The sequence below is a fragment of the Pithys albifrons genome, chromosome 2 (assembly GCF_047495875.1).
Source record: "Pithys albifrons albifrons isolate INPA30051 chromosome 2, PitAlb_v1, whole genome shotgun sequence".
In the NCBI taxonomy this organism is placed as follows: Eukaryota; Metazoa; Chordata; class Aves; order Passeriformes; family Thamnophilidae; genus Pithys; species Pithys albifrons.
In genome coordinates, this window is record NC_092459.1 from 99011185 (window position 1) to 99030215 (window position 19031).

Below are 19031 nucleotides of genomic sequence, written 5' to 3' on the forward strand. Positions count from 1 at the left end.
ATTTGTGATACCTGGAGAGTTTAGGTGGTCAGAAGAGACAGAGCATTGGAAGTGTTTCAAGATTATCAGGCATTTTGATTTCTGGTACTCTCTACTGATCCCAGATCCCATTGCAGAGGAGGTTGGATCATGTGCCTTTATCCCTTCAGTGAGCATATGGAGCGGGTTTTAACTGTTCAGCTGTGTGAGTTTTAAATGGTAGAGATAAAGAATGGTTCTTTTTCTGATGCCTTCTAAAGCAGCTTTTATACCTATTAAAAAAAAAACTAAAGAAAAACAAGTGCCTACTATTTGTGAATGTTATTTTTTAAAGTTCTATTTTCAAGGGTTTAAAGTTCTAGCACTGGTTTTCAGAATTTTCTAAATATGGGGGATTCTGTGATAAACAGCTAGTGCTTGTTAGTGCTAGTGCTTGTTCAGTGTGTTTTTGACAGATTAAAGTAGCTGATTGGCTTGATTTGAAATTGCTGAAATGTGACCTGTTGTAAGGAACCAGCTAAGTAAGAATCATCTAGAAAGGCTTTTTTAAATAGTTTCTTGAAGTCAGTCTGTAAAACCAAAATAATTTTAATGATGACTTAGATTATCAGTTTCTTGCTGGTCTCATGAACAGAAGTTCTGATTTCCACCTTCAGCTCTTCCCCTTAGTGGGATAAAGAGCTTGGAAATAATCTTAGCCCAAAGTAGAGCTCTCAAGACACGCCTTGTCAGTGAATGTTGTTCTGCCTGGCACTTCAGTATCCTGTGAGGTGCAAACACAGTGCAGGTCACAGCAATGATTAAAAGGAGAAACTGGTTAATGAAGCCTGCAGAGCCTTTGTGCCCACAGCAACTTCTTGGTTATGTGTTAAAACTGTCCTGCACATCTGAACTCCTCTCAGTGGTAAAAGCAGCGTTTATACAGGTGGGTGTTCTGCACAATGAGGTTGCCACAGGACAGGTGCAGACATTTCCCTACCTAGACTGCTGCTTCTAGAAATTAATCTTCTCAATTTCTTGTTCTGCTGATTTCCAAGACTTTGTAATTAGGAAAATTCAGGCAAAGAGGAGATAAAAATAGAAGCAGGAGATGAGAAGGAAGCAAAGGTCTGTATGAAGTAAAGAGAAGGGGTGCTCTACCTGGAATATAAGGAGAGATGGTTTATTGATAGATGGGCAGAACTGGGGTTTGTGCCAACAGCCATACCTTTGAAGTATTTTGTCCTGGTTTTAGAAAAATTGTGACTTGTTCATAATTATTTTGCCACCCTAGACTGAAAAGCAGATTTTGACATCCTCTGTGTTCTTCCTTCTTTCCCAGTTTACCCATGTAATGTTCTGAGTTGGATATTGAGAAACTGTAGCTCCCCACTGTACAAAAGCAGTTTGATCTTAAATTTCTTATATTTTTCTGTGGATTACTATATACTTGTACAGATTCTTAAGGAATTCTTTAATATATGGAACTGATGATCTCATTTAGATTCTTATCCCCCAAGTTTTCAGCATCTATAAGGGGAGCAAATCCAACTTTATCGGATGGACTAGACAAACAAAGAAATGTTTGCTTTGATAACAAAGGAGGCTCAGTGCTCAAAAAGATTTTCTGGAAGGATTTTCTTCTTATTGAGTGCATAATTTGACAACTTCAAAATAATACTAAAATAAATTGATACTTTTAATCACAGCTTCAGCTGAGATGTCAGAGTTAATGGTCTTAGCAAGTTTTAAGTAGCCTTCTGTCTGTCCTTCTGTTAAGTAGGAGTCTTTAACTCTGTGTGTTTACAAAAATAAGAAAACGAAAACTGCTTTTGTCTCAGATTACTCAATTGTGTCTTAAATGTTTACATCTCTTTTAGATTTATTAGATTTATTACTTAGTATTTTAACTTACTAGATTATGGGTTGGATTTCATAAATAAATAGGTTATGGAGTATTTCTCATTCTGCTGGTTGTGTGATACCAGCAAAGACCAAGCTGACTTCCCCCTTCAGTAGCAATGACTAAGCTGTCTGTGTGGACACTCCAAAAGATTCAGTAGGCGTAAAAATAACACTTAATTTTCATTTTCATGTTTATGCTTGCATTTTTTTTTTACAGCCTTAGAATTTTTGATTAAGCTTTTCTTGAATCCTTATCTATAATGACAGTTTAATTTTTCAGAAGATAAACCGAAGTGGCATATAAAGTAAATAACTTTTCAGCAGCTTAGTGCTAAATGTTTCCAGCTTCAGATGCAGTTTATTCGCATCTGTGCTTTATGAAAAATGTAGATCTGCAGGTCTCTAAGGAATGTTTATTAATACCTTTAATGTTTATCATTGTATATGAGGAGGGTATACATAATCCCTCTGTGTTAGAAAGACCCTTCAATTTAAATTTATTAAAGATTACTTTACCCTGTCAGGAGCAAAGTGTCCCCTAAATCCAGTTCCCTCCCATGAAAGCGTGAGAATTTCTCCATTGCTTGGGGTCTGTGCAAATCATCTGCACTACAAAAGAGCCCTGGCTTCTTCCATTTTAGGAATCTGGGAAGGGTAAATATTTAGAAGTGCTGGCATAACAATAGCAGAAGGAGAAGGAAATTAAAGTTTGGGATCCAGTGCTGAGACACATTTGGCTTAAACTGTGGGTGAAAAAAGAAAAGCTTTTTGGTAAATTGGTGAAAGATGGCAATGTTCATTTTTAGATTAAGGAAAAAGCAGAACTGTTCTATGCAGAATAAACTACCCAGTTTTAAAAGGTGGCCTTTTTAGATGTTGTTTAGGCTTTTTTGCTTTTTCTGTTGGACCAGAGTATGTTGTTCAGTTCCTTTCTGAGAGATTGCAGGAACGAACATTTCACTGAGCAAATACTAATGCTCTTAAGTGAGCGGGACTTTTTATGGAAGACTATTGCTGTCGTGAGAACTTCCTGAATGTAAAACTTAGAGGCTGTAGGTTGAGTGAATATATGAACTGGACTGAAATTAAGACCATGGCATAGAAATTGATTTCATTATGGAAACTCTGGTGTTTAGATTGCAAAGTACTGTGCTCTATGAAAGATCTTTTTGTAGAATCTCTTAGAGAATTTTCAGCATCTGTTGTTTTCAACAGCTGTTCAATATTGGGCAGAAAGATTCATCTGTCCTCTGAATAACGAGAAAAATGTATTCCTTATCTTGATAAATTCAGTTCAGCTTGAGTAACTTTTCGGATATTAAAACCAGTTTTCCTGATGCATTTCACTTATCTTTGGGAGATTTTTGGCATTATGTTCAAATACCTAAACGTGTCTAAAGATTGAAGTCTGTTTCTGCCAAAGTTTGCTGTGTGACTTATGAGCCTGTATAAAGATCATTATAGTAACTTAAGCTGATACTTGGCTGCTGTTTATACAAGACAACTCCAAATAATCCTTTAATTTAATTTTGAACAGTGCTATGTTTTTCAAAATGAGACCATGCAGATTTGGCTGAAGAAAGGGAACTGTACTTTTGCAAAGAATTTAATTGTTTTAAATTTGATTTCTTTTTTACCTTTTGATCCAATTTAAAAGCTAAAACAAAAAAATTCTGCATTTCATTGCAGAAAAATAGTTTAATCTCCAGAGGCAGGAGGCCCTGCTGGGTATCCTTATCTAATACCTCGGGAGATCTTAGCTGTCACTCAGCTTGCTCTAAGTTGTATGGGTCCTCAGAAAAGGCAGGTTTCCAGTTAGTACTGTTGGAAAGTCATCAAACTTTACCATCACCATCATGTTTTTTTTGTTCCCCTTCATATAATTTTGATTTTTACGGTTTCCAGATGGTAGATAATTCAGCTCAGCCCCTGACAGAGTTTATTGGATTTCAGATCACCCAGTGTTTTGAAGGCCAGCAGTTGCTCTGCAAGAAGAACTAGAGCCCTGAAACACAGTGTAATAGTATTTGGAGACAGAGTAGTTTAGATCACTTCAAGACTTCAATGCCTGAGTTTCCTGATAAACTTCTCAGCATTTTGTTTACTTACTTATATGTATATTTGTTATTCAAGTCTCCTTTGCAGGACAAACACTTCAGTATTTAAATGCCTGTCCCTCCTTGCCTTAATCTTGCTGAGAGTACTCAGAAAATCCTGTGAAGTGGAACAATTCAAAGAAATTCTTACTTCAGTAAGGTCATTTGTTCAACCTGGATGGCTGAAGACTGTGGTTGTATTTTCAACCTAAACACCCAGCACAAGCAAGTAATTGAACTATGCGGTCTTCCTCTCTGCCACCAAGTTACAGGAGCTAGCACAGCACAAATGGTGTTTGCCTGCCTTGTTCAGAATCAGGTGTGCCTTGTGCAAAAGGTGATACTGAATCTCACAGCTGATTGATCAATCACTTTTACATCATTGTCTGTTTTGGATATGTCTACTTATTGCATGTGATAGTTATTAAAACAAAACCCCTTAAAACATTAAGCAGAAAGAAGCAATTACAAAAGGAACTGAATTTATAGTAAACTGAATTTAGACCATGAAACCTGCACTCTATGGTAGTTTAGTATCTTATTTGAAAGTAGTATCATTCTACTTCAGATTCAGTCTCTGGCAAGTGTGGAATTTTGGTCCTAATTCCAGGGTACTCAGGATTGGGGTCAGTGGGATTCTGTGATCTTTGCACAGTGACATTCAATTGGGAACATAAATCATAACAGCATGTTTTATATCTCTTTAAGGCTTGCAAGACTATGAGAACTTTATTAGGTTGCTCTTCAGTACTAATGAACATGGCTCAGTTGTGACAGGTGACCCTCATTTTAGTGTGAGATTTACCATGACCATTTCGTGCAATGTTCTGTATCTTCCCCAGTAATTCAGCAATAGCACCATTTTATGTCAGTTCCTTATGAACCATCAGATTTCAAGTTGTTCTTTTTTACCTTGTGTAGAAATAGGGATTTCAGAATGGTTTTGGCTAGGATGGAATGGCATTACTTGTAGGAGATCTTGAAGTGAGCTCTGACAAAGCAGATGAGAACTTAAGAGGGACAGCAGGGAGGTGTCCCTTTTGGGGGTTCTTTCTGCCTCGGTGGTGCTGTCTGTTGTAGGGATGAAATCTGCAATGGTATGGATGATTCTTCTGGTCCTGGAGGTTATTCCATTACCTAGGAGAAAGTGTGCTCCCTGTCTTCCCTGACCACATTGTCCCCAAGGGCCCCTAAGAAGGACACACAAGGACCACTTGAGAGGGAGAAGAACAAAGAGAGAGTTTATTGCTGGTCAGGGGTTTATACGGACTTTGGAGGGATTCAAAACCCACCAATAAGAAACAGGAGGGGGTTTGGCTCTGGGCCAATGGGAGTAAGGGGATTTACATTCAATAGGAGAGGGGTTCAAGTAGCAGGCATGTCACAACCTTCCTCCAGAGCCCTGAGATAACAGGGTATTCTGGGAAGGAGAAGCAGTGACTTTACAAAAAGACAATTTACCAGACATTTTGTACATTCAAACAACATTAAAAACATCAGTTGTTAAAGCATTGTCAGTGTCTTGTTGATCTTCTTCGCAAATCCATTTCTGGCAGGACTTTCTCCATGCTAGATAATGTGAATCAATTCCTACAGGGAGGAAGGCTCTCCTTGTGTGTGGGAGGAGTGGAGAGCCTGACCCAAGCAAATGTAACATTCCAGGTAACATTCCAGTCCCCTTGAGGTTCCAGCAAGGGACACAAGTGTGCCAGGGAGCAGAGGCTGTGCCCAGTGCTCTGCTACCAGTGCCCCAGTGTCCAAGTTCCATTGCACCAGTGGGACACAAGTGCCTCCAAATGCCTTGCAAAGCTTGGAGAGAATTGCTGGGCAGCTGCACGGTAACTGAGAAAAGGAAAACTTGGATTTAATACTGAAATCCATCTGAAAGATCTCAACCTGAGGTTTCTCCCCAAGTAGTGGACTCTTAACTACTCAACTGTTTACTAGATTGGGATCAAGGGCATCCTTTGTACAACCGGGAATGGAAAATTTACAGGACCAGAGTGAGGGAGGAGAGCACAAGAGAAACAGGACTTTATAATCCAGTGATGAGGTAACTTCCCTGGGAGGGGGAAACACGGGCTGTACTTCAAGGACTGATGTATTTTACAGGAAACAGTACATAGAGTTTATTAACTGTCTTGGAAGCTTAAGCAGAACTAAGCATAGCCTGTAAAGTGGTAGATTGAACAATTTCTGGGATCTTTGAATGAACCTTTAAAATTACAGTAATAAACACAGACTGAAAGTAAGGTTTTTGTATAGAGGGGTTTTTTTCTTTTTCAGATTCTTGATATTGCAAAATTGATTCATTTCATAGCAGAATTTTGCATGATGAAAGCTTTTCTTTAATCCTATTTTAAGCCTCTGTTTAATCTTATTCTAAATGTGCTCATCATGCTACGGTTTGTGTACTTGCCAGAAAAATTATTCTTGATTTGTGTTATAGTTTTAACAGCAATGAGCATATTTAAAATCAATAGAAGTTGTACATCCACATCTGTGGATATAAAATGTTGATGTAATAGCGGTGCATGCCAGAACTCATGTATTTCTGTTTATAACTTCAAAATGAAAAAAAATGAAAACGTATTGTGCATGACCAAATTAGGGTATTAAAACCTGTCCTTTATTTATTATGTTTACCTCTAATTTAGATGGTTTAAAAAACTGAATTGTTATTAGCCAAATTTACAGTGGCAGTTTTAGGTTTCTAGGAAGCTCCGGTGACCTCTGTAAAGAGGTAATTCAGTGAACCTGTCACTAATAATTTCATTCTGCAGCTAATAGTACTGGGTTTAATCCAGAAATTATGAACTGGGCCCCGCTTCCCTGAGGGAAGTATTTCTTTCCACCTTTAAATGTAAGGAGGGGTGAGCATAGTAAATTTAACAGGACCTGGCTGTTCTTTCATTTTTGAAGTCATGAGGCTTTTGTGAAGTCCTGTGAAGAACCCAGTAATGCATAGCACAGTTTTCCTTGAATTACCTCCCTCTGAAGGCAGACACGTGTTTCACCCATGCCATTTTAATGGAATACAGCTTTGTCTGCTGTCACTCACATGTTTACCTGCAGCCCTGCAAAGTGGCTGCTCATCCTCACTGTATCTTTTACATGTGTTCTGTGCACGTGAAGCCAGGCTGTCCTCAGTCATGCTCTGACTGATCATAGAATCTATTGGGTTGGAAAAGACCTCCAAGATCATCAAGTCCAACCTTTGGTCCAGCTTCCCATTTACCAGATCATGGCACTCAGTGCCACGTCCAATCTCAGTTTAAAAACCTCCAGGGATGGTGAATCCACCCCTTCTCTGGGCAACCCATTCCAATGCCTGATTACTCTCTTTGTAAGGAATTTTTTTCTGATCTCCAACTTAAAGTTCCCCTGGCAGAGCTTGAGCCCGTGCCCCCTTGTCCTATTGCTGAGTGCCTGGGAGAAGAGACCAACCCCCACCTGGCTAGAACTTCCCTTCAGGTAGTTCTAGACAGTGCTGAGGACACCTCTGAGCCTCCTCTTCTCCAGGCTAAACAACCCCAGCTCCCTCAGGCTCTCCCCATAGGACTTGTGCTCCAGTGCTCTGGGATCTTAAGAGTATTGATGCTCCTGCTCAGTGTTTACAGTAGCCATGCAAATAGCTTAGAAATGCAACACTTGTGAAGAAAGTCACAGAAGATAATGATGTCATTGAACTGTCGACTTGTTTTCTCCAAAAGAAAAATGCAGTTATTCAAGAAGAAACCTGGGAAAATGCCTTCAATGACTTTACCAATTGTATCCTGCTATGTTTTAGTGTTGAATTAGAATGCTGATCACTGAGTTCTTTTCCGTCTTTTCCTAATAAAAGAAATTCCTGTATGTAGGGGACTGTTATTTCAGTTTGTAAGCATTTCGAACACAACTCTTTGCTTCTGCTATTTTGTGAGAATTCAAAACTACTTCAGCAGTAACTTGTTTTACAGAAAACTTACTGCCAGAAATTATCTTGCTTATCCCTGCAACTTGTAGCTCTACCTTTTAGTTACGTTGTGTACTGGATGCTTTTCCTTAAGCAATTTTTGAAAGTTTCTCTTTAGTCCTGAGTATCAACTATAAAGCCTGTTGCTTTTACGTACTATGATATACACATTATATGCATGGATTCCCCTAAGTGTACCTAAATCATGAGTGCCACTGAAAGAAGTGCATTTCGCCACTCCAACTGGTTATCCTGTTATAGTCACCATCCTTACTCCAGCAAATAAACTTGTGCACGTATGGGATGAATTGAATTTAGAAAATTTATTGGGATTAAAACGAATCTCCGAAGAGGAAGGGTGTGGGTGAGCATAATAGGTTCATGTTTGCGTGATAGGCACTTGCCTCTTAAAATTGCCACTTAGCTTTGAAATTCCTTGTCCTCTGACCTCGGGCCAAGCATTCCAGGTTCCTTTTTCTCCCTTCTTCCCAGCCCCCTTCCCTTGAAATCTGCAGCTTGGTCTTACCCCTGGTTTATAATATGCCAGTAACCAAGTTGCCCAGGGTCACCTGTTCCCACTTGCCGTGCGCAGATACTGTTGGTCCTGCCTGGCATCTCACACTCAGTTGTACTCTAAAGGCAGAAGAAACACTGGTGGGTAATACAGTCCCTTCTAATGCCTACCAATAACTTTGTGTGCCTTTGCCTTTGAGTAGCATGACCAGATTCACGTGATACTATTTGTTCACTGTGAGGAAAAAAATGTAGTGGATGTGTTACGCAAGCATGAAGAGCAAGTTATCCAAAATTGACTGGGATCCTTCCCTCAAGGTTAGATTATTTCTTTTTTCTCTGTCTCTAAAGCAAACTCTTTGAGAAAGACTTTTCTTGCTGGTAGATTTATGCATTAGCTGTTTTTGAAAGAGTATATGTAAAGGTTACTATCATCTGACAAATGAAGCAATCTTTTTGCAGCTGCCCTTCAATAGCTGATTGGGCTGGGAGTTCTTGCTGGGAAGGTCAGTGTCTGATGCATGCATTGCTCATATTAAAATGGTATCTGGCTGGTGACTGTTAAAAACTGTAGACTAAACAAGGCTGTTCTGTATAAGATTTAAAATTATAAAAAAGAATATTCAGGTTTTAATACCTGAACACTTGCTATAAAGGTTCAGTGGCCTGGTAGTAAAGTGATTTCTTAGCTTTATTAAAATTAGCAGTGCCTGTGCCCTGGAACAGGTACTGGCCCAATTAAGTGAGCTGGAAGGGGGGAAGTTGCAAAGGGACCAAACTTTTCTCCCAGGCGTGGAACAGCTTTGCAGCTGCTGCTGCCGCAGGGCTGCCAAAGCATTTGACAGCTGCTGTTTCCTTGTCTCCATGTCTGATATAGAGGTGGTTTGCTGGTGTTGACTTTGTATAGCTGTGGTACTGCAAGCATATACCCACTCACTCTTCTTTGCCAGGACTTAAAAAAAAATCTCCAGTTTTAGTCTGTAATGACCAAAAAGGAACTAGTGTTCTCTCAGTTCCCATACCCTGGTTTCCTTTGCAGACTGGTATCAGTCCTGCTGCTTCAGAGTCCTGATCCTTAAATCCTGAGTATGGAAAGAAATGGTACTCCTAAATACATTGCAGCACCTGATCGTCTTTAAATTCCTTAATTCTTATAATCTGATACTGGAGTTTGTGTAACCAGTAGAGACCCAAGTCCTGTTCCAATGAATCTCCTAGAAACTGAGTATGTGTACCCTGTAGTGATTGGAAAAACAGTGTTGCCCAACTGAATTTCTGCATACATGAGATTGTAGTAGAGGTAATCTAATTGAAGTCTGTTCTTGAATTCCATCTTTAAATAGGTATCCAACTATATTTATTGAATCTAGATCTCAAGAGGTACTATCAGGTTTGAAAAGCGTTCAAGTACATCATCCTCGACATTTGGTCAATACCGTACATCTTCAACGTAAAAATCTGTTTTGTTAAATGGGCCTCATGCAGAGAAGTGATGTAACTGCATTTGTAATGCAACTGCAACAGTAATGCAATTTTTGTGTACCTTGTGCTTTTCCAAAGGATTTTTGGATTTGAGAATAGATCAGGAAGGTGTACAATTGCTGGTTTGTACTGACAGCACATGTTTTGTACTGTACACTGTGCAATGCAGAAAATACCAAAGCATTTTTGAGAAGACTCACCTCACTACCCCTAGGCATAGTACAAAAGGAATAGATAGCATTAAAAAAATTAGGGGAATGTTATGTAGGTGTTTCATGGTTTAGACTTGTCTCAAGGTTTTTGCCTTAGAGTAGCCAGTGAAACAGCCACATATCAAACTTAGTGAACAGCTTTGGAAACTGTGACTTGCATGTGATAGGCAGTATTTTAGTCCAAACAGTGAAATCAGAGGGTCCCAGAGAAATGTGACATCTCCTTCTAAAGCTATGGAGGTTGGTGCTCTGAAAGGTCTGGTTCTTGATTTATCTGAATGTTTGAGGAATTCCCAGGCTCACATATGTTTGCTAAGAGACAGCCAGAAAAGACTGACTTCCCATTGCAGGGGCTGTGTTTGGGTAAGCCTGTGGCAGGCAGGCAGCCTGGTGAGCAAACATTGACTTGGTGCTCAAATAGCTTTTTCTCCTGCCCTGTCTGTCAGGCCTTCGTTAGTGTGTCAGAAAAGCTCACATCAAATAAAAGGTCTTCTATGGGCTCTAGCAATGCTTGTTTACTCCAAACACTTAGATCTTTTTTTTTATTTTCTCTTTTTTTTTCCACCTGAAGAAAAAGAGATTAGCTTTGGTGCTTATTTCACTTTCCTAATGGGAGAAAGTGAAGGTATGATACTGATTATGTACAAAAGGAGGGGGAGCTCTTTCATGCATGGTTTGAAGGTTTAGGCAGTTAATTTTGAATATTGTTTAGGGAAAAAAAATGGTAAAAAGCTGGTAGGGGGATTTCTCTTCTACTAAGCCTGGGGAACAGCATGGTAGGTTGAATGCTGAACTTGCAATAGGTAGAAGAAATATTTCAGAACTACAGTTGTCACTTAGTTTGCTCTTCAGTGAATAGCAAGAACCTTCTACTTAGCTGTGTAAGTGAATAAAACGAACAACAAAATGAATAATTTTCTGATATCTGCAACATGAAAGTCTATTTTGCACATAGTTGTTTATATTGCATGAGCATTATATGGCAATGCTTAGGTAATTGTGATACGTATTGATGTTACACTTTCAGTTTCCCAAGTTAAGTTCAATGAAATGGCCCCATCTTAAAAATAAATGGTACCTTAGTGTTCTAAAAGAATCCCTTACATTGCAAGATTTATCTGTTTCCTGAGCTGAGAATATGAATTTGACAGAAGTGACTTTTCCTTCCTTTGCTTCCCCCGCTGAAACAGAAATAGTGGTGTTTGTGCTTTCTGCACTGTTGCTACATGAGTTTCTTCAAATGATGGGAGAAATGCAGCTCTTCGTTGTTTCTTTGAATTATAGACAAGTTAATCTTACTGTGGTAGTAACTGTAACAATATTAGTAAGGCACTTTTCTCTGTAGTGAAAAAAGTGATACTGCTCACTTGTTTGTTTTTATGTTCAGATAAAGCATGCTGTTAGTTTTTCCCTCTGGTCAGTCTGGACTATTTTACATTATAAAATGACATTATACATGTGTGCACTTACATCAGATACACTCAAGTTTAGTTACTTCATAGTGGAAAAGGTACACCTGTGAGACAGGAATGTGAATGAGAAAATGTAACTGTGTATAAACATGTTTATGCAGCTGCATTTTAATGTAACTTACTATTGAAACACTCTGTTTAGGGAATGAAACTTTTACAGCTGAAGACAAGCTATTAAAAATTCCTTCAAAACATTGTAAGCTGTAGATAAATCAGAGGTATAGATATTCAATTCTGCTTCCAGATTTATTTGTATTTTTAACAAGTTTTCTTCATATTAGTATTTGAAAACTATTTGAGATGCTAATAAAACTGTTTTATAAACTCTCCATATTAAAGCATTTTTGCAGAGTATTAAATCTGATGTTTTCTTCAGTTTTTTCTTTATGAATACACAACTTTGGTTTTTATTTTAGTGGTGCAAATTTCATCCAGTGTGGGGAATTTTAAAACTTAATAGCTTTTCAAGACTTGTGTGTGATGTGGGACTTGAGTTACTGTGGAGCCTCAGATATTCATTTCAGTTCAGAGTATATGTGGTTTAGAAACAAGGGAAATAAAAGGTTTATGTATAGCAGAAAAAAGTCACTGAAAAAATCATTAAATTTATGTATTTATGCTCTGTAAGTGGATAAAACAAGGCAGCCTTATGTCATAAAACTCAGCCTTCACATGATCTGATTTAAAATCTTAGGATCTCAATGCAAAAAGTTAAGAGAAATACTGCTAGTGTCTTGTTTCAGTTGGGGGAGGTGGGGGGCAAGGCTGTAAAATGTCTTTATCATACTTTGAGAGCTTTTTAAAAAAATCAATAAAAGAAATTGTTTAGAATCAGCCTATATTTGTTTTCAGATTCATACTGAACTGACTTTAATTACACTAGGGACTGACAGCACATTGTTCTAGGCACTTTATGGACAATTAAAGATCCTCTTTTGCCCCCAGAAATTTATTTCTGTGCTTTGACTTCATTTAAGATGTCCTGTATCAAGAATTGCGTGGCCGGCAGGACCAGGGCAGTGATCCTTCCCCTATACTCTGTATTGGTGAGGCCACACCTTGAGTACTGTGTTCAGTTCTGGGCCCCTCAGTTCAGGAAAGATATTGAGGGGCTGGAGCGGGGCCAGAGAAGAGCAACAAGGCTGGAGAAGGGACTGGAGCAGAAGTCCTTTGGGGAGAGGCTGAGGGAGCTGGGGGTGTTTAGCCTGGAGAAGAGGAGGCTCAGAGGTGACCTCATCACTGTCTTAAAGATTTTTCAGCCTGTAAACTCTCTTAACCTTGAGAAAGGCTGAGAATTATCAATTATGAAAGATTCCGTGATGAAGTCTGGATGAGTGGAAGCTGAAGAAAGACAGTCAATTCCCTTCACGTCATCTATTGATCAGATGATATTTCATCCTTGAGCTTGCAGTCTGAAAATGGAAGACTCAATACTTAAGGCTTCTGCCATAGGCATATAATGATACTGAATTAGTTTTGCTTATATTATGACCTGTATTTATAAGGTCTGTCTTCTCCACTTCAAGGAGAAGAAGAAAAACTATATAGTTTGGATATCTCTGCAAAATTGTCAGATGTGATGATCTGTGGCAGTCTAGACCTGGTAATCTCTGATGGATGAAGCTGATTCAGCCCAGTAAACTTTCTCAACTACTCTGCTGGCACGTCCCATGTGCTGCTAGAACCTGGAGGATCCCAGCAGTGCCCTATGTTGAATTGGTGCTGCTATCTTAGTAATACCTCAAGTGTTGCACAAAAATACACTTTTGTGTGAAAAGTAGTAAATGAGTGCTTGGTCCCTAACACATTTCTCCTGCTACTTTCTTTATTTTAAATGGCATTTGGTAACTTGCCTGCTGCAAGTACTGGGCTGTAGCATGTAAGAGGCAACACAGAATATTGCGTCCAAGAGAAAAAACACCAGCCAGGAAATTCTGTAGGTGGATAGGAATTGTAATAAAAATTCAATGTAACTATAATAAAATACGTGCAGAGTACATGTGCCACGTGCAGAACTCATTTTGTCATTTTAACCTATAATTGGCTCTTTTATTCCATACTCCCTTACTCTCCCCAGAGCACCTCTGGTGCCCTCTGGCCTTCAAGGATTTTGGAAGCCTCTGCACTCTTCCTGAGCATTTGCTTAGTCCTTCAGCATGAATTTGTCCCCAGAACACCTAAGCCTGCCACTACCTCTCTTACTAATGTTCAACACTGTCAAAGTCCTTCAGTTTCTTTTGAATCTTTGAGAGTAACCCTGTGGTGAGAAGAATCTGTGATTAATGTCATAGTAAGTTCAAAAGGGCAGGTCAAGGCATCCAGCGAGGAGAAGGTACAAGGCACAGTTGCACTGACAGCGGTCAAAAGGTGGCAGCTCTTCATCATGAGCAGCTAAAAGTGGGAGAAGTGGATGGTATTGCCTGGTGTCTTCAGTTTAGGAGAGGCTATGAAAGGATCATGGCCAAGTATTGCAGCTCTTTGTTTCTTGTTTGACGAGAGAGAGTGGTTAAACTTCATGGTTACAATATGGTGTGTCAACCCTACTTTGTAAATACAAGCTTCAGGTTTTTTAGGCTCATCTTCTGTGTAATACAGACTGTAGCACATTTGAATCTCTAATATGGTTATCATCATAACAATACTTACTTTTTTCTTAAGTATTGTATATAGAATTATGGGAAGTCTGTTAGTATTTTTACTACCACTTGATTTTATTTGATAATTATACCACGAAAATAGTTATTTTAAAATCTCACTTAAAAACCACAGTTATCATCATAGAAAAATGGACAAACCATCTTTTGTGATAACTAAGCTTAAAGAGTTTTTCTTTGATCAGAACATGCGAAGTACTTTTGTTTACCCAGAACAATGTTTCTGTCTTCAAGGGCTTGAAGTTCAAATCACAAATTTTTAAGTGATGCATAAAATCTAAAAAAATAATTTTAAAGAGGCATAATAGTCAAATTTTATTCTTATTTTCCCTTTACTGTGTAGCAAAACTCTGAGAGTTTGGTTTATTTATGATAGAATTCTGTCACTTGTAAAATGTATTGGTAGATCCATGGAGCATCGAGCATCATATTGAGTTAAACCAAGTCTGAATTAGTAATGCAGATGTCCTGTAGATTCTCCGGACAGATGCATTTCCAGGCAGTGAATAGAGCAGAGTATTATTTCTCTTCTGTAGGTTTCCATGATCAGATTTGACATTCCTGGTCTGCCTTGTATTGATCAAAATGCTTCCACCCTTTCTCACCTTCCCCCAGTTTCCCTGTACCTGCACTCCATATGCTGCAGAGCTAAATTGTACTTCCTAATCTCTTGCAAATGAAGAGGTTGGCATTTGTCTGATATTGCTGGACATGAAGGTGGGATAAGGAACAACATTCGAAGTTAGATGTAATGCAGAAGGGGATGTTAGAGGATGTATGATGGAAGTGTTAAAACTCAGGAATATGCCTGGGTAGGCACTGGACAACTTCATCCCTGAGAGGCTGAATTGTAGCAAGGGGGAAAGGTTTCTTAGCACTTGGTGCTGAGTTTGGGTTTCAGATAATGTTGAGAGAATAATTGACTACAAGCCTGTAATTCAAATAAATGATCCAGTATTTAAATCCCATTTGGACAGGAATCATTTTATTAAGCATAACCTATAAACATACATTATACATTCATTTTACTGTTGTCCTTGGGAACAAAATATCTGCAGTAAATTCATGTACCAAGAAACACTGCCATTATTTTCTGCAGTGCATATGATCTAAGAGTTTTTAGTAGACTGTAATCCTTTTGATTTTTATAGTACTTTTCCTCCTAGGTATAAAAGCAGTGAGCAAATCCTATGGGCCTCTCATCTTCTTTTAGGTGGTTGGCAAATACAAGGGAAACAGTATCTGTAGGGAACTGATACACAGTAATACTTACACATTTAAGAAACACTTTTATTAGTAGATACATTTGTCAAAAATACGTAGAATTGTGTGGCTTTGGGAAAGTAACTTTGACATTATTTTTCTGATGTTTCCAAGGTATATTATGAATTTCACATATTCAGAAAGTAAATACTGAATTGTAGTCCTACTTTGATTTTGAATTATGATTGAAAGTTACCTGTTTTGTGGTAGTGCTGTTCTACTCAATAAATGTGTTTGAGTTTCTTGTATAAGAACTGTCCTAGATCATTGGCAGTGAGTGGCTCTACGTTGAATGAACAGCAAGTTTTCTGTTAAAGAACCATTAACATTAGAAAAATGATGTTTTAGATAGGAGGTAGGGTGTGGGGGAGGTGGAGACAAGGCAGCTGATGCCAGTGAAATTTTCCAGTTGCAGCTTAGTGAGAAAGTCAAGGAAGACTGGTTTAAAAAAAGTATCCCCTTAGAATTGGAGGAGAGCAGAGTTCTCACCACCTGCTCAAGACCATATCCGATGAGCAGGAAGAGCTGCCTTGTGTAAAACCTTGGACCAGAATTGGGATGAATGATTCTAGGGTCACACTAAGGGAAATGGAGCCTCATTGTTTCCTTTGGTTAGATTTGTTTGCTTTACAAAGAGTAAAGATGCTTATAGATGAGAAATTCCTTTTGCTCCAACCAGTTCAACTTGATCCTTGAATCAGAGCTCCTATATTTCAGCCGAGGGGAAAGAGAGCATTTCTAAAACCCAGTCAGTCGCCCACGGATTGTGATCTACTTGGAAGTTACAGGGGACTGTTTTGTAAGATCTTCCCCAGGAGTATGGCAGTTTTGAGCTTTGTATCCGAGATATCCAGAGCTGAGGGAGAACCAGGAGTCACCTCCCAAAAGGTGAGGTTTAGCTGTGAGGTTTAGCAGTTAGTTTGAGCATACCCTGGTAGAGCAGGTTGAGATCAGTTTATAGCATTTCTCTTTGGAGGGTTTTAAGTTCCTCATAATACAGATCTGCTTTGTGAGTAGTACCATGTTATCCTCCTTAATACTGAGCTCTTTCTAAATGGGACCTGGTATTCTATTCTTGAAGTCTGAGAACTGGAGATTTAAATATCCCCAGAATTTGGCAATCTGTTTTTTTTCATTTTGAGTTGTGACCATAGAATTTTCAGCTTTTTGCATTGTTTGTAATAATTGAATTTTTATGTATAAAGTCTTATTAAAAATAAATCTATCTATGAAGTTTGTGGAGATATTTTCTTTTGAACTACCAGGTCTTCAAGTGCTCAGGTGTAAAGATGCTGTTTTAGGTACAGATATCATAAAATCTGTAGGGTTTTCTTGTTGTTGGAGACCTTTTAGAGATTTGTAGCCACACAGCAATTATTTTGTAAGAAATGCCTGACAACCAACCAAAGGATGAAGTACGAGCTTGGTACTGACGCACAAGCCATCGGCAGGAGGTGCTGAGGGCTGGAGTGAGTTTGAAAAGCCTCCAACGACCCTCGGTGCCGTTTTCAGTCTCCCTTCTTTTTCCTCAACTCTTTCCGCTTCCAAATGGCGGTGGCAAGGTGATGCCACTGGTCCTTTCCGCGTAGGCATGTGCTTGGAAGCCTGAGGAGCATCGCGCGGGTCGCGCAGCCCCGAGGGGCGCCGGCAGGTGAAGCTGCAGCGCTAGGCTCAGCTCCCCGCACCAGCCTCGCCAAGCCCGACCCGAGGGGGCCGGGGCTGGGGCCGGGGGCGGGAGCGGCCGCAGCAGCAGCAGGGGCAGGGAGGAGCCGGCGGGCGCTGCCAGCGCCGTGACCTGCCGCGGGGAGGGGCGGCCGGCCCGGGCTCCTGGCACGGCTCGGCTCGGCACGGCTCGGCTCGGCGCTGCCGCGGGGCCAGTGCGGGGGGCGAGCGGCGGAGCGGGACCGGTGGCGGCGGCGGCGGAGCGGGCGCGTAGCCCGGGGGTACCTGGATCGAGAGCCAGGGGGCTGCCGCCTCTTTCCTTCTGCCCATCGGCTCCGGCTTGCGACTGGTGGGTGAGTGGCGAGAGCTGCGTCTCGTTGGGGCACTTCGGGCGGGAGTTCACAAAGCGTGAGGATGTCGGGTTCATTTATTTACACTGCCGAGGCTGCTTTGCAGTGCGGGTAGGGTCCTGAGCTTGTGAAGGACTTCAGCTGGGTAGAAATGCCGGAGAGCTTAGCACAGGACTCTGCCGGCGCTGAAGAGCCCGGCGAGAAAGCAAAACGCCCCCAACTCCAGAGCCGGCGCTTTGAACAGATGTGCTGTGATAAAAGTGGGATATGAGCTTTATCATTTGACCTTCAGAGCACGGCGCAGCAAATGGGAGACTTAAAACCAACTCACGCTTGGGAAATGAAGCGGGGAGGGGGAAAAAAAGTCAGATCTCCCATGTTTAACTTTCGAAGAAAATTATTGCGGGACTGCCAGTGTAAAACTACTTTGCTGTGTTTTCTGCAGCTAAATGCAAAGAATGCCCTTTGTTTATCAAATAGGTGTGACTGCTGATGTGTACCTGCCTTGGCATTCTCGCTGAGTCTCTGCCTTCTTTAACACACAGTAGTTGAGAAATTATGCTAGTGCTTCTTTTAAAATAGGAGGAAAATGCTTTTATTAGTAACAGTTCTTTAAAGATGTTCAAACATAGCTTTTAAATTTGGATAGAAAACAAAAAATCTGATTCTAAGCAGATGGTCAAGAGGTTTCCTAAGCTTTTATGTAATGCTGATATAGTCATGGTGATGGTAGGTAGAAATGGGGCTGTATCCTAAAGAGCGTTCATTGCTTTTGTGTCCCTTTACAGCTGTAATAATTTAAATGTTAATCCCACAGCATGGTGAAGTAAGAACCTAGGGGACTTTCAATGCAAGTAACTCTTACATCCAGAAAAAGGGACATTTTAGGTTTCCCCTCTCTCTGTGTAAGCAGGATTAGAACTATTTTGGATCAGAATATTTGCAATTATAAACACTTAAATATATTTCATCTGGTAATGGAAAGTTAGTAAATTGTGTAACTAAGATTTAGTGTGATGACAGTGTGGCATTTGTGAGCAGAGCTTGGGGATTTTTTGGCAGCTTTCTGTGCTCTTAAACTGTGCTGAGATATACCTGTTTTCCAGAACTATGCATACTTTTTCTTGAAGTAGTATGGTTCCAATAATTTCTGCTTGTAGCTGTATCTCATTCCAAAAGTCAGAGTATTTGAAGCCTTTTCAGGCTTTCTTAATGTATTTTTTTTCTAATTTCCCTACATAAGTATGCTTAGAGGGGTTTTTTGGTTTTTTTTAAATGAAACTTTAGGATCATACAAAACTTCTGGAAGAGACTTTGAGGCTCCTTGTTGTTGTGTTGATCTATAATTTAATTATATTTGTTGTAAATTTTGACTTTAAAAAGATTTTGTAGTTAAAGCACTGCAATCGATTTCTTTAGTCAAAGCCCTGCAAACGATTTCTGGAAATAGTCTGCTCTTGTTCTGCTGTCTGTGCCAGGAGAAGTAACTTCAGCTGAAAAGAAAAGCAA

The 19031-nt window shown here is 39.8% G+C and overlaps 1 protein-coding gene across 4 annotated transcripts in view; it reads left to right on the forward strand.

The window, feature by feature from the left end:
- Window positions 1-19031, forward strand: part of DISP1 (dispatched RND transporter family member 1) — a 94031-nt gene that overhangs the window by 34444 nt on the left and 40556 nt on the right. Inside the window, exon 1 of one of the 4 annotated variants that reach the window (XM_071579276.1) lies at window positions 17330-17525. The exons of 2 other annotated variants lie outside the window; for them this stretch is intronic. The gene's annotated coding sequence lies outside the window, so the exon portion shown is untranslated. Of the gene's footprint in view, window positions 1-17329; window positions 17526-19031 lie in introns of those variants that run through there. One more of the 4 variants, XM_071579293.1, reaches the window with a different exon arrangement.